The 20,909-nt window shown below is 43.5% G+C and overlaps 2 long non-coding RNA genes across 3 annotated transcripts in view; one reads left to right on the forward strand and one right to left on the reverse strand.

The window, feature by feature from the left end:
• The window catches only part of LOC117076556, a 222,821-nt gene that overhangs the window by 162,847 nt on the left and 39,065 nt on the right, over window positions 1-20,909 (forward strand). The gene's annotated exons all lie outside the window — the stretch shown is intronic.
• Window positions 810-19,876, reverse strand: LOC117076557. 2 transcript variants are annotated; one of them, XR_004434407.1, is made up of 3 exons: window positions 19,518-19,876; window positions 8,396-8,628; window positions 810-867 (listed from the first exon to the last, which is right to left on the reverse strand). It is a non-coding gene; the product is annotated as an uncharacterized LOC117076557 (long non-coding RNA). The 2 variants fall into 2 exon arrangements; XR_004434406.1 differs by having other exon boundaries at window positions 829-870.

Genomic DNA, 20,909 nt, shown 5'->3' on the forward strand with positions numbered 1-20,909 from the left:
TTATCTCTAAACACTTTTCATTTGGAGCTATTAATGCCCTCTAGGCTTTATTATAATTATCACATATAATCCTGCCTATTCTCCTCAAAATTATCTGTTGGAGTCATCTTAGAGTCTTTACAGAACACAAAGCATTCAGTCACTTTATTGTAGATGGCAACCTTCTTTTTGATAAACATATGTTAGTCTTAAGCCATCTAAAGTAATGCTAATGTGGGATCTCATGGACTACTGGCAATACAGGAAAAAAACTGGCAAAGAAATCTGACACGTTTGGCAATTATTCCTGAGGATCTGTCCTCTCAATTGTTGAGTGTTGGAGGTCACAGTAAACAAACCATACAAAGATCATGTTAAACGTCAACATTACTAATATACCATATTTGAAGGATATGTGGTTATTGTCTCATGTGTCTGTGTGAAGAGACCACCAAACAGGCTTTGTGTGAGCAACAAGGTGTTTATTTCACCTGGGTGCAGGCGGGCTGAGTCCGAAAAGAGAGCAAAGGATGGTGGGATTATCATTATTTCTTATAGGTTTTGGGATAGGCAGTGGAGTTAAGAGCAATGTTTTGGGGACAGGGGGTGGATCTCACAAAGTACATTCTCAAGGGTAGGGAGAATTACAAAGAACCTTCTTAAGGGTGGGGGAGATTATAAAGAACCTTCTTAAGGGTGGGGGAGATTACAAAGTACATCGATCAGTTAGGTTGGGGCAGAAACAAATCACAATGGTGGAATGTCATCAGTTAAGGCTATTTTCACTCTTTTGTGGATCTTCAGTTGCTTCAGGCCATCTGGATGTATACGTGCAGGTCACTGGGGATATGATGGCTTAGCTTGGGCTCAGAGGCCTGACGTTTCCATCTTCTTATATTAATATGAAAAATAAAACAAAATAGTGGTAAAGTGTTGGGGTGGTGAAAATTTTGGGGGGTTGTATGGAGAGATAATGGGCGATGTTTCTGAGGGCTGCTTCGAGTGGGATTAGGGGTGGCATGGGAACCTACAGTAGGAGAGATTCAACTGAAGAAAGATTTTGGGGTAAGGAGTGATATTGTGAGGTTGTTAGAAGGAGGATTTGTCATATAGAATTACTGGTGATGGCCTGGATGCGGTTTTGTATGAATTGAGAAACTAAATGAAAGACACAAGGTCTGAACAAAAGAAGAAGAAAAATAGGTATTAAAGGACTAAGAATTGGGAGTACCCAGAACATCCAATTAGAGAGTGTCCAAGGGGGTTCAATGTTATTGTTTGCTTGGCTGGTGAGTTTTTGGGCTCTATCCTTGAGTTTTTTTAATGTTGTCATACACCAGACTAGATTGATTTAGGTAAAAAAAAAACCCTCTTCATTTAAAAATATACAAAATCCTCCTTTTTCAGCAGTGAGTAAATTGAGGCCTCAGCAGTTCTGGAGGACAACTGCAGCTAAAGAGTCAACCTGGGCTTGGAGAACAGATAAAGTTTGTGATATATCTGTAGTGCTGGCAGAGAAGTCATTAGAGAGGCTGTGGAATGTGATGGCAGCAGTTGAGATGCCTGCTATTCTAGTTCCAAGTGCAATAGTGGAGGCGGAAAGTCCTAGACCCAGAAGTAAAGGGATTAGTGGGATGAGTCTTTTTTTTGTCATGTTGGTGTCATGAGGGGGACAGGCAGTTATATGTTCCCATCTGCAAACTGGATTTTGGGGGTAAGGAAGACTAGAGTACATGTGCCCATCCAGTTGGCAGGTAGGCATATGTAGGTGGAAGGGCCACATAAAAAGAAGAGGCCTTGTGTCAGGCAGAACTAGAAATGTAAAGTGAAAAGGTGAGAGGGTGTACTGAAAGAAGAATCCTGCACCCAAAATCCTAGAGCTCCAGCAAGGGCAGCAGCCGTTAGAGATTGTAATGGGGATGGATGGTGCAACTGCGTAGAGGGAGAGGTTCGGTTCTCATGTTGTAGGAGAAAGTGCATAGTGTCTACAAGTGACCTTTCACTGCTATTCATGGGGCTGGTTATAAGCAAGCAGGAGGAGGGTCTAGGAGGAGAATTAGATGAGCAGGGGGAGGGTAGCCAAGGATGGAGTGAGATGCAGGGTAGGTGTCTTCCTAAACAGTAGTGACTGCCAATGATTTTTGGTTTGTCAGTAATGGTAGAGGGCTTATCAGTAATGTGAAGTTGGAGTGCTCCCATCTGTTTGATAATGTGTGTGGCTGGGTTCTGGGGATAAGGAGTAAAGGAACATCTGGACAGTGGAAAGTTGCCTTAAGGGATTCCAGTAGGCCGTTGTCAGGAGATGCATAAAGGAGCGGCAACAGGGATAGTTGTTTGTGTGGTTAGGGGTCCAAATATGGAGCAGGGGTGGAATTGACATAAGGAGAAAGGTGCCATAAGTAGATGTGGAGAAGTGTGGCAGCTTGTTGGTGTGAGATGTCTGGGGAGTTCTCACCAAATCTGTCTGGAAAGTAAAGAAGTTCCTCAGGCAGGTAAAGATGAGGGCTATTAAAGGAGGTTCTGAGGTGCAGGGAGATGGGAGAGGTAGCCCAGTCGGACTGCAGAGTGGGGATGGCTGTGTAAGAGCAGGAAGAAAGGGAAACACATAGCCAACAATTCTTTGCTAGAGAAGGATTGGAGGCAGTGAGCAGAGAGTGGGTGAGATTGATAGTATGCTGGAGGTAACTAAGGAGACGTAGAGAGTGGCATAAGCTGGGAATGAGAATAAGAGTATAAAAGTAAAGAATAGAACTTCATCAGGGTGGAAGTATTGGAGGGTGCCCTGCCACCAAAGATCATCTACCCATCCAAGAGGGAGTCAAGAGTGGCGGTTTGGGGATAGCACCAGGAGATATCAAATGTGATGTCTTGGAGAACAATGTAAACTGGCAGTGCAAACAAGAGCAGGTCATTTATGAGTAGTTGAGAATGGTGAATAGGAGTATGACTAGACAGAACATAGTAGGGATGACAAGTTTTTGGGGCACAGTCCAAGTAGTGGGGGTGACTGCGTAAAGCCCTGTTGCAAAGAGTAGGGTAAGGATGGATAGACCTAATAGAATGAAGGGATGTATTAGGCTCATAAGGGTTATTATTGTTCTTCAGAAATGCGAGTAAGTTTAAGAGAAGTAAGGGAGAGTATGTGCGACTTCCAGGAGGAAGAGGAGATATCTGGCTGGCTGTCCAATGGACATAGCTTTATCCTGGAATGGTGAACCCAATGGGGAGGGTCCTGAAGGCGAACGGCGATTGGAGTACTATAGATGACTAAGTGGGGTCCGGTCCATTGAGAGTTTAAGGGGTCAGATTCTTAACAAGAACTCATCGTCCAGCTAGGGTGTCTTCATATGGCTGGAAAGCTGGAGTAGGCAAGAGAAGATTAGCAGCCTGGTGAATTTCCTGTCTAGCCTGCTGGAGGACTGGAAGATAGTCACCTACAGGGCTGCTGTCTGGGATAAGGCTGGGGCCGAGTAAGTGCATCCATATAAAAGTTCAAATGGACTGCACCCTGTAGCATCTCGAGGACAGGCTCTAATTCTGAGAAGGGCAAGAGGTAAAAGTACTGTCCAGTCCTTTTTAAGTTGGAGGCTGAGCTTGGTGAGGTGTGTCTTTAAAAGACCATTAGTCTGTTCTACCTTTCCTGAAGATTGAGGACAGGAGGGATATGAAGGTTCCACTAAATACCAAGAGCCTGAGAAACTGCTTGGGTGATTTGACTAATAAAGGCCAGCCCATTATCGGACTGTATAGAGGTGGGAAGGCCAAACTGAGGAATTATGTCTGATAGAAGGGAAGAAATGACTGCGGTGGCCTACTCAGACCCTGTGGGAAAGGCCTCCACCAATCCAGTGAAAGTGTCTACCCAGACCAAGAGGTATTTCAGTTTTCTGACTTGGGGCGTGTAAGTAAAGTCAATTTGCAGTCCTGGGCAGGGGCAAATCCCCGAATTTGATGTGTAGGGAAGGGAGGGGGCCTGAACAATCCCTAAAGGGTAGTAGAATAGCAGATGGAACACTGAGTAGTGATTTCCTTGAGGATAGATTTCCATGATGGAAAGGAAATGAGAGGTTCTAAGAGACAGGCTGGTGGCTTGTAACCTACATGGAAGAGGTTATGAAATGATGACAGAATAGAATGGGCCTGTGAGGCTGGAAGGAGATATTTTCCTTGGTCTAAGAACCATTTGCCTTGTGTGGGAAGACATTGATAGGTGGAAGTTTCAGTGGAGGAGTAGGTGGGAGTGACAGATGAGAAGGAGAAAAACTGGCCATGAGGGACAGAAGTTGGATTTCTAGCTGCTTCTTTAGCTACCTTATCAGGATAAGCATTGCCCTGAGTGATGGGATCTGATGCCTTTTGGTGGCCCTTTTAGTGTATGACTCCAGCTTCTTTTGGAAGTAAAGTGACCTTGAGAAGAGTTTTTATTAAAGAGGCGTTAATGATGAAGGACCCTTGTGTAGTGAGGAAATCTCTTTCAGCCCATATGACAGCATGGTGGTGCAGAATATGGAAGGCGTATTTAGAGTCAGTATAAATATTGACGCTTAGTCCCTTTGCAAGAGTGAGGGCTCAAGTTAAGGCAATGAGTTCAGCTTGCTGAGAGGTAGTGGAGGGGGGCAGAGCAGTAGCCTCAGTGATAGATGTGGAAGATACTATAGCATAGCCTGCCTTTGCTAGTGAATGGCGATTAGGCCTAGTGGAACTGCCATCAATAAACCAAGTGTGTTCAGGGTGAGGAACAGGAAAGAAGGAAATATGCAGAAATGGAGTGAATGTCAGGTGGATCAGAGAGATACAGTCATGGGGGTCAGGTGTGATATCTGGAATAATGTGGGAGGCAGGATTGAAGTCCAGGCCAGGAACAATGGTAATTGTGGGAGACACAACACAGAGTGGGTATAGCTGAAGGAGCCAGGGAGCAGTAAGTATATGCATCAGGTGTGAGGAAGAAAATAGATTTTGGAAGTTATGAGAGCTGTAGAGAGTGAGTTGAGCATAGTTTGTGATTTTGAAGGCCTCTAAAAGTATTAGGATGGTGGCAGCCACTGCAAGGAGACATGATGGCCAGCCTAAAACAGTAAGGTCAAGTTGTTTGGACAAAAAGGCTACAGGACACAGTCCCAGTCCTTGTGTAAGAATTCCAGCTGCATAGCCCTGCACTTCAGCTGTGTGTAATGAAAAGGTTTGGGATGAGTCAGGAAGAGCTAGGGTGGGGGCAGTCTCTAAAGCTGTCTTCAAGGAATGGAAAAAGGAGTGGGAAAAGCATTTAGGATCTATGGGGTCAGCTAGGTTTCCTTTTGTGAGTTTATATAATGGTTTTGTTAGGATGGCAAAACCAGGTTTCCAAAGATGAAAGTATCCAACCATGCCTAGGAAGGAAAGTCGTTTTATAGAAGGTGTTGGGGTTTGAGAGATTAGTCGGCAGGGAGAGCACGTGTGTTTTTATGAAGAATTATGCTGAGGTAGGTAATGGATGGAGAAGAAATTTGAGCTTTGGAGGGGGATACCCGATATACTTTGGAGAATAAATGTAGAAGGAGCAGGAGGGTGTCTTATTGAGAAGATTCAAAGGAGGGGCTACAAAGTAGAATATCATCAATACATTGAATAAGGTGAGAAGCAGAGGGGTGGAAAGAAAGTAAATCATGGAAAAGAGCTTGGCTGAAGTAATGAGGGCTGTCCCTGAAGCCTTGCAGCAGCACAGCCCAGGTCAGCTGCTGGGACTGATGGGTGTCAGGGTCAGTTCAGGTAAAAGCAAAGAGAGGCTGGGACGAGGGGTGCAGGGGAATAGTGAAAAAAGCATCTTTAAGATCAAGAATGGAAGAGTGAGTTGTGGAGGAAGGTATTGAGGACAAAAGAGTGTACAGATTGGGCACTACAGGGTGAAGAGGCAAAACAAATTGGTTGATAAGGGGCAGATCCTGAACTAACCTATGAGACTTGTCTGCTTTTTGAACAGGTAAAATGGGGAATTGTAAGGAGAGTTTACAGGTTTTAGAAGCCCATGCTGTAACAGGCAAGTGATGACAGGCTTTAATCCTCTCAAAGCGTGCTGTGGGATGGGATATTGGTGTTGAGCAGGGTAAGGGTGATTAGGTTTTAATGGGATGGTAATGGGCATGTGATCAGTTGCCAGGGAGGGAGTAGAGATGTCCCATACTTGTAGGTTAAGGTGGGGGGAGGTACGACCCTGGAATGAAGGCTGGTTCAACTTACAGAAATCAATAAATGTAATCCATCATATAAACAGAACCAAAGACAAAAACCACATGATTATCTTAATAGATGCAGAAAAGGCCTTTGACAAAATTCAATAGCCGTTCATGCTAAAAACTCTCAATAAATTAGGTATTGATGGGACTTATCTCAAAATAATAAGAGCTATTTATGACAAACCAATAGCCAATATCATACTGAATGGGAAAAAGTAGAAGCATTCCCTTTGAAAACTGGCACAAGACAGGGATGCCCTCTCTTACCACTCCTATTCAACATAGTGTTGGAAGTTCTGGACTGGGCAATCAGGCAGGAGAAAGAAATAAAGGGTATTCAATTAGAAAAAGAGGAAGTTAAATTGTCCCTGTTTGCAGATGACATGATTGTGTATTTAGAAAACCCCATCGTCTCAGCCCAAAATCTCCTTAAGCTGATAAGCAACTTCAGCAAAGTCTCAGGATACAAAATCAACGTGCAAAAATCACAAGCATTCCTATACACCAATAACAGACAACAGAGAGCCAAATCATGAGTGAACTCCCATTCACGATTGCTTCAAAGAGAATAAAATACCTAGGAATCCAACTTACAAGGGATGTGAAGGATCTCTTCAAGGAGAACTACAAACCACTGCTCAACGAAATAAAAGAGGACACAAACAAATGGAAGAGCATTCCGTGCTCATGGATAGGAAGAATCAATATCGTGAAAATGGCCATACTGCCCAAAGTAATTTATAGATTCAATGCCATCCCCATCAAGCTATCACTGACTTTCTTCACAGAATTGGAAAAAACGGCTTTAAATTTCATATGGAACCAAAAAAAGAGTCTGCATTGCCAAGACAATCCTAAGCAAAAAGAAAGCTGAAAGCATCATGCTACCTGACTTCAAACTATACTACAAGGCTACAGTAACCAAAACAGCATGGTACTGGTACCAAAACAGAGATATAGACCAATGGAACAGAACAGAGCCCTCAGAAATAATACCACACATCTACAACCATCTGATCTTTGACAAACCTGACAAAAAGAAGAAATAGGGAAAGGATTCCCTATTTAATAAATGGTGCTGGGAAAACTGGCTAGCCATATGTAGAAAGCTGAAACGGATCCCTTCCTTACAGCATATACAAAAATTAATTCAAGATGGATTAAAGACTTAAATGTTAGACCTAAAACCATAAAAACTCTAGAAGAAAATCTAGACAATACCATTCAGGACATAGACATGGGCAAGGACATCATGTCTAAAACACCAAAAGCAATGGCAACAAAAACCAAAATTGATAAATGGGATCTAATCAAACTGAAGAGCTTCTGCACAGCAAAAGAAACTACCATCAGAGTGAACAGGCAACCTACAGAATGGGAGAAAATTTTTGCAATCTACCCATCTGACAAAGGGCTAATATCCAGATCTACAAAGAACTTAAATTTACAAGAAAAAATCAAACAAGCCCATCGAAAAGTGGGCATAGAATATGAACAGACACTTCTCAAAAGAAGACATTTATGCAGCCAACAGACACATGAAAAAATGCTCAGACCATTTGCCCATTTTTCGACAAAAGTTATCTAGGTCTCGTAGGATGGAGAAATCAAAAGTGCCGTTTTCTGGCCATTTAGAAACATTGTCGAGTTTGTATTGGGGCCAAGCCATGTTGCAGAAGAATATAAGACTTTAGGGCAGGAGAGAGTTGAAGAGGTTTTAAGTTCTTGAGAACACAGGCTAAGGGAAAAGAAGGAGAAATGGAGGGTGGAAGGTTGCCCATAGTGAAGGAGGCAAGTTTAAAGAGAAGGGTAGAGACACCGTGAAGGGGAGTGGGGAGCAGTCCTGGGCTGCAACGTGGGTGAGCAGCCACCAAGGGAATTGACTTGCCACCAAGGGAGGGTGGGTGAATGACCAAGGCAGGCATCCCATCAGAGATCAGACACCAATGGAAAGTGGGTGAATAATCAGAGAGGCGCCCCCGCAATGATTAAACACCAAGGGAAGACTGCCTTCGCAAGTCCATGACCAGCACCGGAGTTTTGGGTCCACGGATAAAATGTGTCTCCTTTGTCTCTACGAGAAAATGAAAAGAATTTAAATTACGAGAAAGGAGAGATTGAAGGGTGGTGCCAAGATTGAAAGGAGAAAGAGGTTGAGGGATAGTGAGAGAGGTTGGAGAAGAGAGTGAAAAGAGGCCGTTTACCTGATATAACATCAGTGAGATGTTCCTTGAGCTGGTTGGTCTGAGGACCCGAGGTTATAGGTGGATCTCTTCATGGAGTGAGGGTGAGGACAGGGGACTGGCGTCCTGAAGGAGCCCCGCCGACCCAGGTCTTCGGCACCAAATGTCTCACGCATCCAGGTGAAGAGACCACCAAACAGGCTTTGTGTGAGCAACATGGCTGTTTATTTCACCTGGGTGCAGGTGGGCTGAGTCTGAAAAGAGAGTCAGCAAGGGTGGTGGGATTATCATTAGTTCTTATAGGTTTTGGGATAGGCGGTGGAGTTAAGAGCAATGTTTTGGGAGCAGGGGGTGGATCTTACAAAGTACATTCTTAAGGGTGAGGAGAATTACAAATAACCTTCTTAAGGGTGGGGGAGAGTATAAAGAACCTTCTTAAGGGTTGGGGAGATTACAAAGTACATTGATCAGTTAAAGTGGGGCAGAAATAAATCACAATGGTGGAATGTCATCAGTTAAGGCTATTTTCACTTCTTTTGTGGATCTTCAGATGCTTCAGGCCATCTGGATGTATATGTGCCTGTCACAGGGGATATGATGGCTTAGCTTGGGCTCAGAGGCCTGACAGTTATCTTGCAAGATCACAAATAGGGAAAGAACTATCATGGCATGAGGTACAATTTTCAATGACAACGTCATATTTAGATTCAAAAAGTGCTGAATCTCAAGCAATCCGGATGAATATGAAGATATTGTGCTCTGAAAAATGGACTTGAAGACTGGCCCTAGGGAACGTCAAAACACTGATGTCAAAAGTGCACTGGAAGAATTTGATTAAAAGTATTGCATTGTGAGTGGGTAAAGGCAGTATTTCTGCATTATAAACATGATGTGATTTTTTTTGTGTGACGGAGTCTCACGCTGTCACCCAGACTGGAGTGCAGTGGCACCGTGTCAGCTCACTGCAACCTCCGTCTCCTGGGTTCAAGCATTCTTCTGCCTCAGCCTCCCGAGTAACTGGGATTACAGGTGCCCACCACCACCTCTGGCTAATGTTTAAAAAAATATTTTTAGTAGAGATGGGGTTTCACCATGTTGTCCAGGCTGGTCTCAACCTGCTGAGCTCAGGTGACCCACCTGCTTTGGCCTCCCAAAGTCCTGGGATTACAGGCGTGAGCCACTGCACCCGGCCGTGATTTTTAAATATATAATTTAAACTCAACATTTTAATCAAGGTATACAAATTAATGAATAGCATGTGATTTTACCTATAAGTAATTAAAATAACACATTATTATGCACAGACAGTTGTCTATTTCATTTGCATCCTGATATGTTTTAATATCAACAAATATAAAAGTGAAAATCTTTTCTTAAGAGTTCATTTAGTAAATGAGGATGCTGTAATATTTGGAGTCACTCACATGTGGTACTTAGTCTTATATCCACTACTCCACTCTCATGGAAGTGATGACTATGTGTTCACTCACACGGTTCAGACTAGCATACAGTCTGTCCTCAGTCAACGTGTGTTGAGTGTTGCTGTCATTTCAGAGATAAAGAAATACAGACTCCAATGAGTTAGGAGACTTGGCCAAAGCACACAGCGAATAATGAGCAGAGTTGGTTCTGTGACAGTTTTCTGACCTCCTGGCCAGAGTATAAGCCACTACATCCAGCTAGAGTGCAAGGAATCATTTCCTCTTACCCTGCTGGGAGGATAGCCTCATCACAGGGCAAAGACTACAAAGCTTGTAGGCCATGAGTGATATCTAGAGACATGTACTATGTCTGGATCTGGCCACTGCTCAGGCCAACTTCGTGCATGCAAGTTTGGCCTTTTGCTAATTTGTTATCAGTTCATGATAGCTGGCAAGCAAAATTGGCAATATTTGATCACTTGGCTTAGTAATACCATTTTTTTTTTCCATTTCAAACATTATCTCTTTTTGTCTCGTATTCTTTTCAACACATGATAGCAGCAGCTCACACTGCTGATGCAACACAGATGAAGAGCACCTCCCCCTCCCCCACCTGTGGGCCGATCCCACCATGTGGATCCCAAGGCCACCCCAGGAACTCTTTGGAGGGGAGAAGCCCAGTGGAAACTTTTTCAGCTGTGTGGTGATTTAAGAAATACTAGGAAAAGGGTTTTGGCAGAATAGGCATAGCAACAAGGTTATTAATGTTGCAAACTGGCATGCATTTTAATAAATGACATCAGATTTAGTCACAATTAGAGAAAGTTTTTTTTTTAATCACAATTTTATTAAGATGTTGGAGGTATATTCTCACAAGTTAAAGAATACGGTCTCCAAATATCATTTTAAGAATTGTACTTTAAAGAAATATTAGCATTCCCTTAATTAAGAAATGCATGGAATATATGTGTGATGGGTGTGTGTGTGTGTGTGTTGTTTAAATCTTTTTCACTCTGGGCAGGGCAAGTTTTCAAAGGCTGGGCTGTCTCTGGGTAGAATCATGCCATAAGTTGCTTTCTGCCTTGCCCCCTCCCCACCATTTAACAAAAGTCCTTGTGGACCTCCCATCAGCTCCCTTCTTCCTTTCCATTCTCTCTCCAGGCTCCATACTAGCCCTCAGAGTTGTCCACCATAAAACATTCCTCCTGGGGCCTCACCCGGAAATGGTATGTCTCCTTTGAAGTGATTAGGTCCCAGAATGTTAGGATCAGAAAAGACTTGAGGTTGGGCATGGTGGCTCACGCCTGTAATCTCAGCACTTTGAAGGCCAGAGGGGGTGGATCACCTGAGGTCAGGAGTTCAAGACCAGCATGGTCAACCTGGTGAAACCCCATCTCTACTAAAAATACAAAAACTAGCCAGACCTGGTAGCAGGCATCTGTAATCCCAGCTACGTGGGAGGCTGAAGCAAGACAATCACTTGAACGGGGAGGCGGAATTTGCAGTGAGCCGAGATTGTGCCATTGCACTCCAGCCTGGGTGACAGAGCAAGACTCCATCTCCAAAAAAAAAAAAAAGACTTGGGTAAGTCCCTGGGTACAAACACTTCTCGTGTTCAAAGTAAAGGGCTCAAGGACCAAAGACCTCAATCTTCTGGGGTGACATGTCAGGGCAGACTCTGCGAATCATGTCTGGGTGTCTCTAATGCTTTCCCAGGGCCCAGAAGAGCAACCCATGTGGACAACGCTGATAAAAGGAATCAGTCCTTGAGGTTCCGGCACCATTCTACTCTTTGCCTTGCCTCCTTCCTCCAGACTGGCCCCAAGTGCCTCTTCAAATCCACCCCTCCGAATGGGCCAGGGTGGGCCTACTCACTGAAACGTGGTTGTGCCAGAAGAGGATTCCAGATTCAGACTGATGCAGGGGTAGGTGAATACTGTGACTTGGAGAAGATTGCCTGGGCTTGAGTCCTCATTGTCAAGAACAAATCCATATTATCTTGAAAACTTACTGGGCTGGGCATGGTGGCTCACACCTGTAATCCCAGCACTTTGGGAGGCTAAGACAGGAGGATTGCTTGAGGGTGGCAGTTTGAGACCAGCAACACAGGGAGAACAAGTCTCTACAAAAAATAAAATTAGCTGGGTGTGATGGTCCACACCTCTACTCCAGGCCACTCAGGAGGCTGAGGCAGGAGGACTGCTTAAGCCCAGGAGTTTGAGGCTGCAGAGAGCTTTGATTGTGCCATTGCACTCCAGCCCAGGCAACAGGCAAGACCTTGTCTATAAAAACTTACTTTTTTAAAAGGACATTTATTACAATCCCTTTAATTGTCAACCTGTGAGTTACAGGAAGCTTACTATTTTAGGGAGACCAAGGGCTAAAAAAGACAGTTGTTAATTCTCAGCACAATTCAGAATTTTTTGGCATACATATCATTCTTTTCTTCCCTGATCCATACACATGTAACATTCACAACCTGAACCCTTCAATGGAGTCTCCTTGTTCCTAAGATAAAGTCCAGCCCTATAAAGGCCCTCAATATGGAACCTTGCTGACCTCTCTGGCCTCATTTTGTACCACTGACCCCTCTTTCTGTGTGCTTCAGCCCTCTTGTCTTCTTCCTAGGAGAGGTTTTTCCTCATTCCTCAGTCCTAGTCAAGCCCCCCATCCCCACCCCAGTTGCACACTCCCTTAGCAACTTGGCAACTTCTGAAGGATTTATACAATTGTATTTAAGCAATTAGTTGAGTAACTGGTTGAGTATTCACTCCATATTCCTGAAAGACCACTCCCAGAGGGCATGGTTCATCTCTGTCTTGTCCCCCAAGAGCTTATGACTGTGCCTTGCGTGTATAATGGGCACACAATATTGGTTGAATGAAGAATGGGGATCATGGTGGGGCAGAATGTCTGGCAACCACACTGAATACAGGGGTGGGTTCTGGCCCAGCTGACTAGCAATGGGACTGGAGGGACGCAGCCTAGGTGGCTTATGAGAGCTGCCAGTGAACAGGCTACCAGGCCAACCGGGGAGAGGGAGGCACAGCCTGGAGCATGTCATGAATAGGCCTCAGATAACCCTGCTCCCTGGGCCCCTTCTGGGATGAGCACAAAGAGGACTCTGGAATTTGGCTTTCTGGCTCCATGTGTTTCTGAGCAACACAAGATTGGGATAAAAACCAGTTTAGGAGGAAACACAATGTTCTTTTATTCCTTGAAGGTCTGGGAAATCCTCTTGAGGTACAAGACAAGTTAGAGTGGTCAAACTCATTCTCCACACCACATGACCCAGAAGGGACCCTGGTCACCGTAGGCATTAGGGTGTTTCTGGCTCCAGTTGAAAGAACTTTCCTGGCTTTGGAGTCAGGAAAACAGGTTCAAATCTCTGTTTTTCCACTTGTTAGCTGTGTGAACTCTGGCAAATGACATGATCTCTCCTTGAGCTTTAATATTCGCTCTTATAAAACTGGGTACAATTACTAGGTTAACACGGGAATTCACAGATCATAAATAAAGTGCCTGACCTAGAGGAGGCACTATATGTAAACAATCATTAAAATTACTGATGGTTTTATTACTATGTTAGCTTGTGGAGGGACTTTGGCTTTGATTCCTGTAACTTTTGACTCTTCTTTTCATAGGGGTTAAATAAAATCCCATTGTGAACAGGTGTTCTAGCTGCTAGAAAGTTAGATTTCTCAGATAACAGAAACCTTCCTTTCAATAGCCCTTTATTCCTATTCGATGCAATTGCAGCTCTGATTCAGAAACTTTAGGGTCAGGAATGTTCTCTCCAATGAGTGGGAAGGGAGGTCACCTCCACTCTGCTGTCCTAGCGATGACAGGAAATGCTGCACTGAGGTGTTGAGCCCAGTTACTAGGTACTGTTAGGAAGGACACACAAAGAGGTGCACATTCCTGAGTGATGAGTGCGGGGCATTTTGTTGATCCACTCCTTATAAGGAATAAGTTATCGTTGGTTCTGCAGAAGGTCACTGTTGTTTCTCTCTCCTCAAGTGGCTGTTATCAGCTTTTTCCTCAGAGGGGTGGAACCGTGATTAAACAGGGTAAATATGCCGGCACTTAACATACCCAATTATGAGGATATTGACAGACCCTTGGAACAGAGCTGGGGATTGTGTCTAATCCTACTGACTCTCAGAAGACAAGCCTCCTTTGAACCTCAGAGGCAAGGCAGCCTGGGAGCCAGCCACAAAAGTTGCCTGGTAGGAAGAGCTGGAGTTGTTTTTACCCTGCCACAGGCCATTCGTTCCTTTCCTCCCTTTCCTTTCACTGATAGCCCTTGAGTACTGCGGTGTTGTGCAGGGGGTCCTGCAAGGAGCAAGGGACCCAGAAAGTGAGGGGTGATGCCTTTCCTTCTCTCAGAAGGATCAGTCCTTTACACTCAAAGGAACATGTAGATCTCAAGGCCACCCCTAGGATCTCTAAAGCTCAAGCCTCACCTCTGTGCTGAAGCCCCTGTCCTATCCACCTCCTGTCCTTGAGACTCCCACTGCACCATTCGCACAGTCTGATGCTTGCTTTCTATGGTCTTTCGTGGTTTGTGATTCTTTCATGGGTGCTGGTCTGGCCTCCTCACCAAGACCACAGGCTCCTCATAGGCAGGTACTGCGGCTTCCACTTCAAGTGCGACCCTGCAGGGCTCAGCCCAAGTGCAAAAGTGCAGAGCATTAAAGGGGTGCTTGGTGAAAGCTGGTCGATGGATTGATGGAAAGTGGGTTAGGTTTGTTTGTTTTTTTTTTTTTTGAGACAGAGTCTTGCTCTGTTGCCCAGTCCAGAGTGCAGTGGTGCAATCTCGGCTCACTGCAACCTCCACCTCCCGGGTTGAAGCAATTCTCCTGCCTTAGCCTCCTGAATAGCTGGGATTACAGGCGCATGCCACCACGTCCAGCTAATTTTTTTTTTTTTTGAGGGGGAGTCTTGCTCTGTCGCCCAGGCTGGAATGCAGTGGTGCTATCTCAGCTCACTGCAAGCTGCGCCTCCTGGGTTCACGCCATTCTCCTGCCTCAGCCTCCCGAGTAGCTGGGACTACAGGCACCCGCCACCTTGCCTGGCTAATTTTTGTATTTTTAGTAGAGACAGGGTTTCACCGTCTTAGCCAGGATGGTCTCGCTCTCCTGACCTCGTGATCCACCTGCCTCGGCCTCCCAAAGTGCTGGAATTACAGGCATGAGCCACTGTGCCCAGCCAGATTAGGTTATATAAGACCAAAAGGCCTGGATGATCACCTCCTTCCTATAGTCTGTTAAGAACAAGCCCTATGGAATACTATTCAGCCATAAAAAAGAATGAAATCCTGTCATTCCCAGGAACATGGATGGAGCTACAGAACATTACATTAAGTGAAGTAAGCCAGGACCAGAAAGTCAAACACCACATGTTCTTATTCATATGTGGAAGTTTAATAAATAAAGTTGATCTCGGCGGGGCGCGGTGGCTCAAGCCTGTAATCCCAGCACTTTGGGAGGCCGAGGCGGGCGGATCACGAGGTCAGGAGATCGACACCCTCCTGGCTAACACGGTGAAACCCCGTCTCTACTAAGAATACAAAAAAAAAAAAAAAAAAAACTAGCCGGGCGCGGTGGCGGGCGCCTGTAGTCCCAGCTACTCGGAGGCTGAGGCGGGAGAATGGCGGGAACCCGGAAGGCGGAGCTTGCAGTGAGCCGAGATCGCGCCACTGCACTCCAGCCTGGGCGACACAGCGAGACTCCCTCTCAAAAAAAAAAAATAAAATAAAATAAAATAAAATAAAATAAAGTTGATCTCAAAGAAGTAAAAAGTAGAACAGCGTATACTAGAGCCTGGAAAGGGTAGAGGAACAGGAGGGATGGGGGACATTTGTTAAAAGGTACAAAATTATAGCTAGCTAGGAGGAGTAAGTTTTGGTGTTCAATACCACTGTAGGATGACTTAGCTAACAGTACACATTATATAGCTTCAAACAGCTAGAAGGAGGATACTGAATGTTTACACAAAGAAATGATAAATGTTTGAGATGTGGACATGCTGATTACCCTGATCTGTCACCATTTATTATATGTATCACTACATACTCTGTGAATATGTACAGTTGTTATTTGTTAATTAAAAAATAAATAAAATAAAAATTAAACCAACCAAATGAAACCAAACCAAAAGAGTCAGCCAGAAGTAGAAAGCTGGTCTAAAGGCACCTATGTCACTTCCACCCAACACTAGCTCCTAATTGTCCATAGAGCTGATCAGATACAAGAATTCCACTCTGGATTTTTCTTGCAGATGACCATTTAAAAAATCCACTTTCCATGTGCTCCTCCAGGCTCATGGGAGCTCATCATTCCATGGTACTTCCTGGGCTCCGTAGTGTGCCCAGCACTGCACTTAGAACTCAGTGCAAAGGAACAGAGCTGCCACCTTGCCCCAAGGACATTCTGTGTCATCTGGGGTGAAAATACACACCGAGAGGCACCTCCTTGCCGTCCCCACATCCCTCTTGCTTTTATCCCTCAGGCCTTTGTAAACCTTTTATCATCTATTCAATTTCCTGCTATTGCTTTCCAGAGCCTGGGGAATGAGGACCAATTTCCCAATCTCCCCTTTCTGGTTCTCTGACATCTTTCACAGACCTCCTTGCCTTTTTTTTTTTGGTTTCATTGTTAATTGCCATAGGAGCAAATAAGAACAGGCATGGGAAAGTTGCAAAGGTTCTCAAAGCTTTACTTTTCTCCCCTGCTGATGGAAGTTAAGTTGGTACACATTTTCTGGACAGCGAATTTCCACTACTGCCTTAATAGCTCATGGACTGTAGCTCTTCCCCCTGCCAGGTCCTTCACGACCCACCAACCCACCAGAAAAGGGCAGAACCAGCATTGGGTGGAGTCAGGAAAGTGCCCTCCCTTGCCCAAGGGGAGTTCTCCTAGCAGGTCTTGCATGGGCCTGAGAGGGCTGCCCGGTGGATGCCAGGACTGTGCTGAACAGCTGCAGTAACCTGAGGCACTGATGTTCAGAGACTACAGCATCTGAAACCCCATTGTTAAAAATGGGAATTTTCTAATATTATTGAGAATCATTTCATTGATGGTCTTAGAAAAAGGATCTCTACGTTGACTAATAAGAACACGAAGGAGCTTAACAAATTTCCAAGACAGTTGGCTGCTTACGTAACTAGAATAATTGGACAAGCTAGGAAATGCCCACATAAACTACGTAAGGACATCTATTGCAGAAAGAAAGTTCATCTTTTTTTTCCAAATCTCAAATCTTTCCTATGGAAAGGAACTTTCCTCTTCAAGTGGGGGCTGTGGGCATGGCAAGTAAAGAAAATGAACTGGCTTGTGCAGGCCACCTGCCAGAAAAATTACGCCGTGATAGTTAAATATATCTGGTTAACTCCAGTGATTCTGATTTTTCACAGACAACCTATTATCAAAATATGGTGGGCTTTCCCTAAGGTTTCCCAGGTTGCACAAGTTCTGCTGAACATGAATTTGGGATTGAAAGTAGCTTTAACTTTTTTGCAGAAAAATATGTGTAAGTGAATTTGTACCTTATTTGGTGAGGAGAGAAGATCTCGGAGTTTGGTGGATTGCCTTCTTGTGCTCACCAATACTTTACAGGAAGAAAAGCAATACACCTTACATGGCTGCTGTATAGATTTGGTGCCACTGGCAAAGTCACTACTTAAAAGCACGTTTGAAAAATATGTAATAATTGGTTTAAACTGGATTCAATCAGTCATTAAAATGTGGTGGTCAGGATTATCATCAAACAAATTATAATGATGGAAATATTCATATTTTAAAACGATGAAGTGTATTGTGGGAACAGGTACACCATCTGGGAAATACTGCTATTACAGCCAAGGATATAAACACTTATTTGTTACAGTGGCAATTGTAACAATTGAGAGATTACAGCTACTAAAGAGTGTTTGGTTCTTCAACACATCCCTTGACTATATGACTTCCAAGAAAATGTCTCATCAGAATTGTGAACTATGGGAGAAATCAAAACCACTTTTGTCTTTAAAAAGCCATAGAATAAACCCACTAATGAAATTCTAACAATATACTTCGTACTGAAGTAGAAAAATACCCAAAAGGAGCACCTTCAACTTCAATTAGGTGGAAGTATACTATGAAGATACTTGAACTTTGGTGCATTTGGGATTTATGTGGTTATTTGGTAACATTGTTTAGGAACTACTGGGTCTTAATGTAGTCCTGCATATTATATAAGCATATAATTTAAACTATATGAAAACATAAGACAAGGACTTGTTACTAGGAACCATAAAGACCAATCTTAGTTAATTTTTTAAAGATTATGTTTTATAAGAAAACAAATGTGTGCAGCTATTCTCTTATGTTGAAAAGGCTTTGAAAGTTTAAAAAATTATGGCAAATAACCAATATTAAAATTGTTTTTCTCACAATGAGATATTGTGAATGCAAAAAGCCTTAAATGTTAATAAGCCAATGTGTTATGATACCAATATCTGTAAAACATTTGTTTGATGATAATCCTGACCACCACATTAAAAAAAAAAAAAAAATTTAAAACCATCCACGCTTCTGCATATTCAAAGGTAAATCAGAGGAATTAAATCAGAGGTTTATATTCATGAAGAATATTGTCACTGAAATGTTTTTCACAACATTTTTACTACTTGAGAATTTTTTTTTTTTTTTTGAGGCGGAGTCTCGCTCTGTCGCCCGGACTGGAGTGCAGTGGCCGGATCTCAGCTCACTGCAAGCTCCGCCTCCCGGGTTTACGCCATTCTCCTGCCTCAGCCTCCCGAGTAGCTGGGACTACAGGCACCCGCCACCTCGCCCGGCTAGTTTTTGTATTTTTAGTAGAGATGGGGTTTCACCGTGTTAGCCAGGATGGTCTCGAACTCCTGACCTCGTGATCCGCCCGTCTCGGCCTCCCAAAGTGCTGGGATTACAGGCTTGAGCCACCGCGCCCGGCCAACTTGAGAATATTTTTAGCATCTGATTTTTTTTTTGACCAGGGTCATCATGTCATGTAGGCATATGTTATATCTACATAAAAGGAAAGAATTAATATGTATTTTTATGAATGCTTAACTAGAAATGTCTACGGAGTTGGCTAATTTATACATATTTAATTAGCTATAGATTTCTAATATTTTCAGTTCTGTATAATTTAAGCTTTCTTTGAGTAAATTTATTAGATACTCTTTTTTAAAAAGTTCAAGTGCTTTGATCAGTTGATTCATCTGCAAAATTAGGAATAAAAAGAAAAATATGAAACACAAATAATTGTATACAATGAAATTAAGACAGAAAAAAACTATTATTACTTTGAAACTGTTGAACATGATGTTTTTAAGAATTTTTAATGATATAAGAAAATGCTCAAAATATAATGTTAGGTGAAAAAAGAAAACACAGTATACATTCTCAACCACAAAATTATATGTGTGTGACTATATAGAAGTATGTGTGCATGTGTGTGTGAATGTTATGAAATTAAAGTATATCAGAATGTTAATAGTGATTCTTTTTGAGTATTGGGGACATGACAATTTTTATTTTCTTTTTTATGGCTTTCTGTGTTTTCCAAAACATCTACCATCATAGTTTTCCACATGATCAGTAAAAAACCTCATGTGAAAAGAGAAAAACATGTTTAGGAAAGTTCCTTACATAATTGCTAGCAAGAAACAGAGTGATTACTGTATCCAGGGGCTTTACCTGTATCCAGGTATCTTGTGTGGTCTTCATAGCAGCACTGGGAGGTGGGTGTCAGTGCCCCTGTTTTCAAGACCTAGACGAGTCCCAGGCTCAGGGAGATTAAGTATGTTGTCCAAAGTCATACAGCTTTTGTGTCAGGGCCAGGATTTGATGCCACACCTGTCTGATCAGAGGTGGGACTTACAGACATTCTTGGGTACAACCTGCTCCACATTTCCTTGCCAAGCGTAGAGCTCGCTCAGCAGCCTTCATCCCAGGGAAGGTGTGAGCAGCAAATGAGAGTACATAGGTTCGTTTGGTGTGTCTATGGCGCTTTTAAACTATGACATGTTGAACTTCAGCACCCAGACAGGGACTCTTAAAGGACCCCTGTAGAGTCCCACCACATTTTAATGAGAAGTCAGTCTCAGAGTTGAAGAAAATCTTTTATTTATAAGAAGTTGCCTACACTAAAATGAGTTTTCTGTGTGGGTGGAAATTTGCTTGGTTAGAAATTGAATTCTTGATTTGCATCCAAGCTTTTCTAATAATCCATTTAAGGAAAGGGAAATACTCCCACACGGGATGGGTTTACAAAGTCTTGAGAAACCTGTAACTCTCTGAGTTTATCTAACAAATCGGCCTGTCCCTGACTCAGCCTGCTCAAGTCAGGCGGCTTGCGGGAATACGTGAGCTGCCTAAACAGATACGAAAGCTCTTATTTCATCACCAAAACATCTTCTGTAAGGCAGTGTTGAGCTCCGATATGAAGACCAACTTGGATAGGATCCTCAGGGTACAAAGCTGCTTGGAGTGACTGCTGCTCTATTAAGCATATCAGATCTCACCCATGACCCCCTCCCTCCTAGCCTCGCTGTCACCACCTGCCCTTTCCCCACCCCACCCCTCCAAAAAAACAATCTGTGGCTGGGCCTGAAGTCTCTTTGATGAGGATGAAGTTTTTCATTGATGATTGGAGAGACAGCCTAAATGAACACAGTGCCCAATGATATGATTTAAATTCCTACCAAGCTGTCACCTGTCCAACCCTTTCCTGAAAGCAGAGCGGGAGTGAAAGGGGAGAACATGAGGTGGGGAGGTTGTGACCTGGAGGAGAGCAAAGGACCCAGAATGGACAAGTCGCTTGTCAACACAGCACTTTCCATCATGTCCTGCTTCTTGAACCCAGACAGACACAAAGAAGACCTGCAAGAAAGGGCATACCCTAATTTACCTGGTGTCCATGAAGGTCATGGATGTAAGATTTGCAGTACACTGTGGGGAGAAGAGCCATAAACTAGGTAGGCATCGCTTAACTTTGAACAAATCACTTTACCTCTCTAGGCCTCAGTTCCCTCTTCTGTAAAATAAGGTTGAACTGGACATTTTTCGAGTTTCTTTCCAGTTCTAAAG

This window comes from Trachypithecus francoisi, unplaced genomic scaffold (genome assembly GCF_009764315.1).
Source record: "Trachypithecus francoisi isolate TF-2019V2 unplaced genomic scaffold, Tfra_2.0 Lachesis_group5, whole genome shotgun sequence".
Lineage (NCBI taxonomy): Eukaryota > Metazoa > Chordata > Mammalia > Primates > Cercopithecidae > Trachypithecus > Trachypithecus francoisi.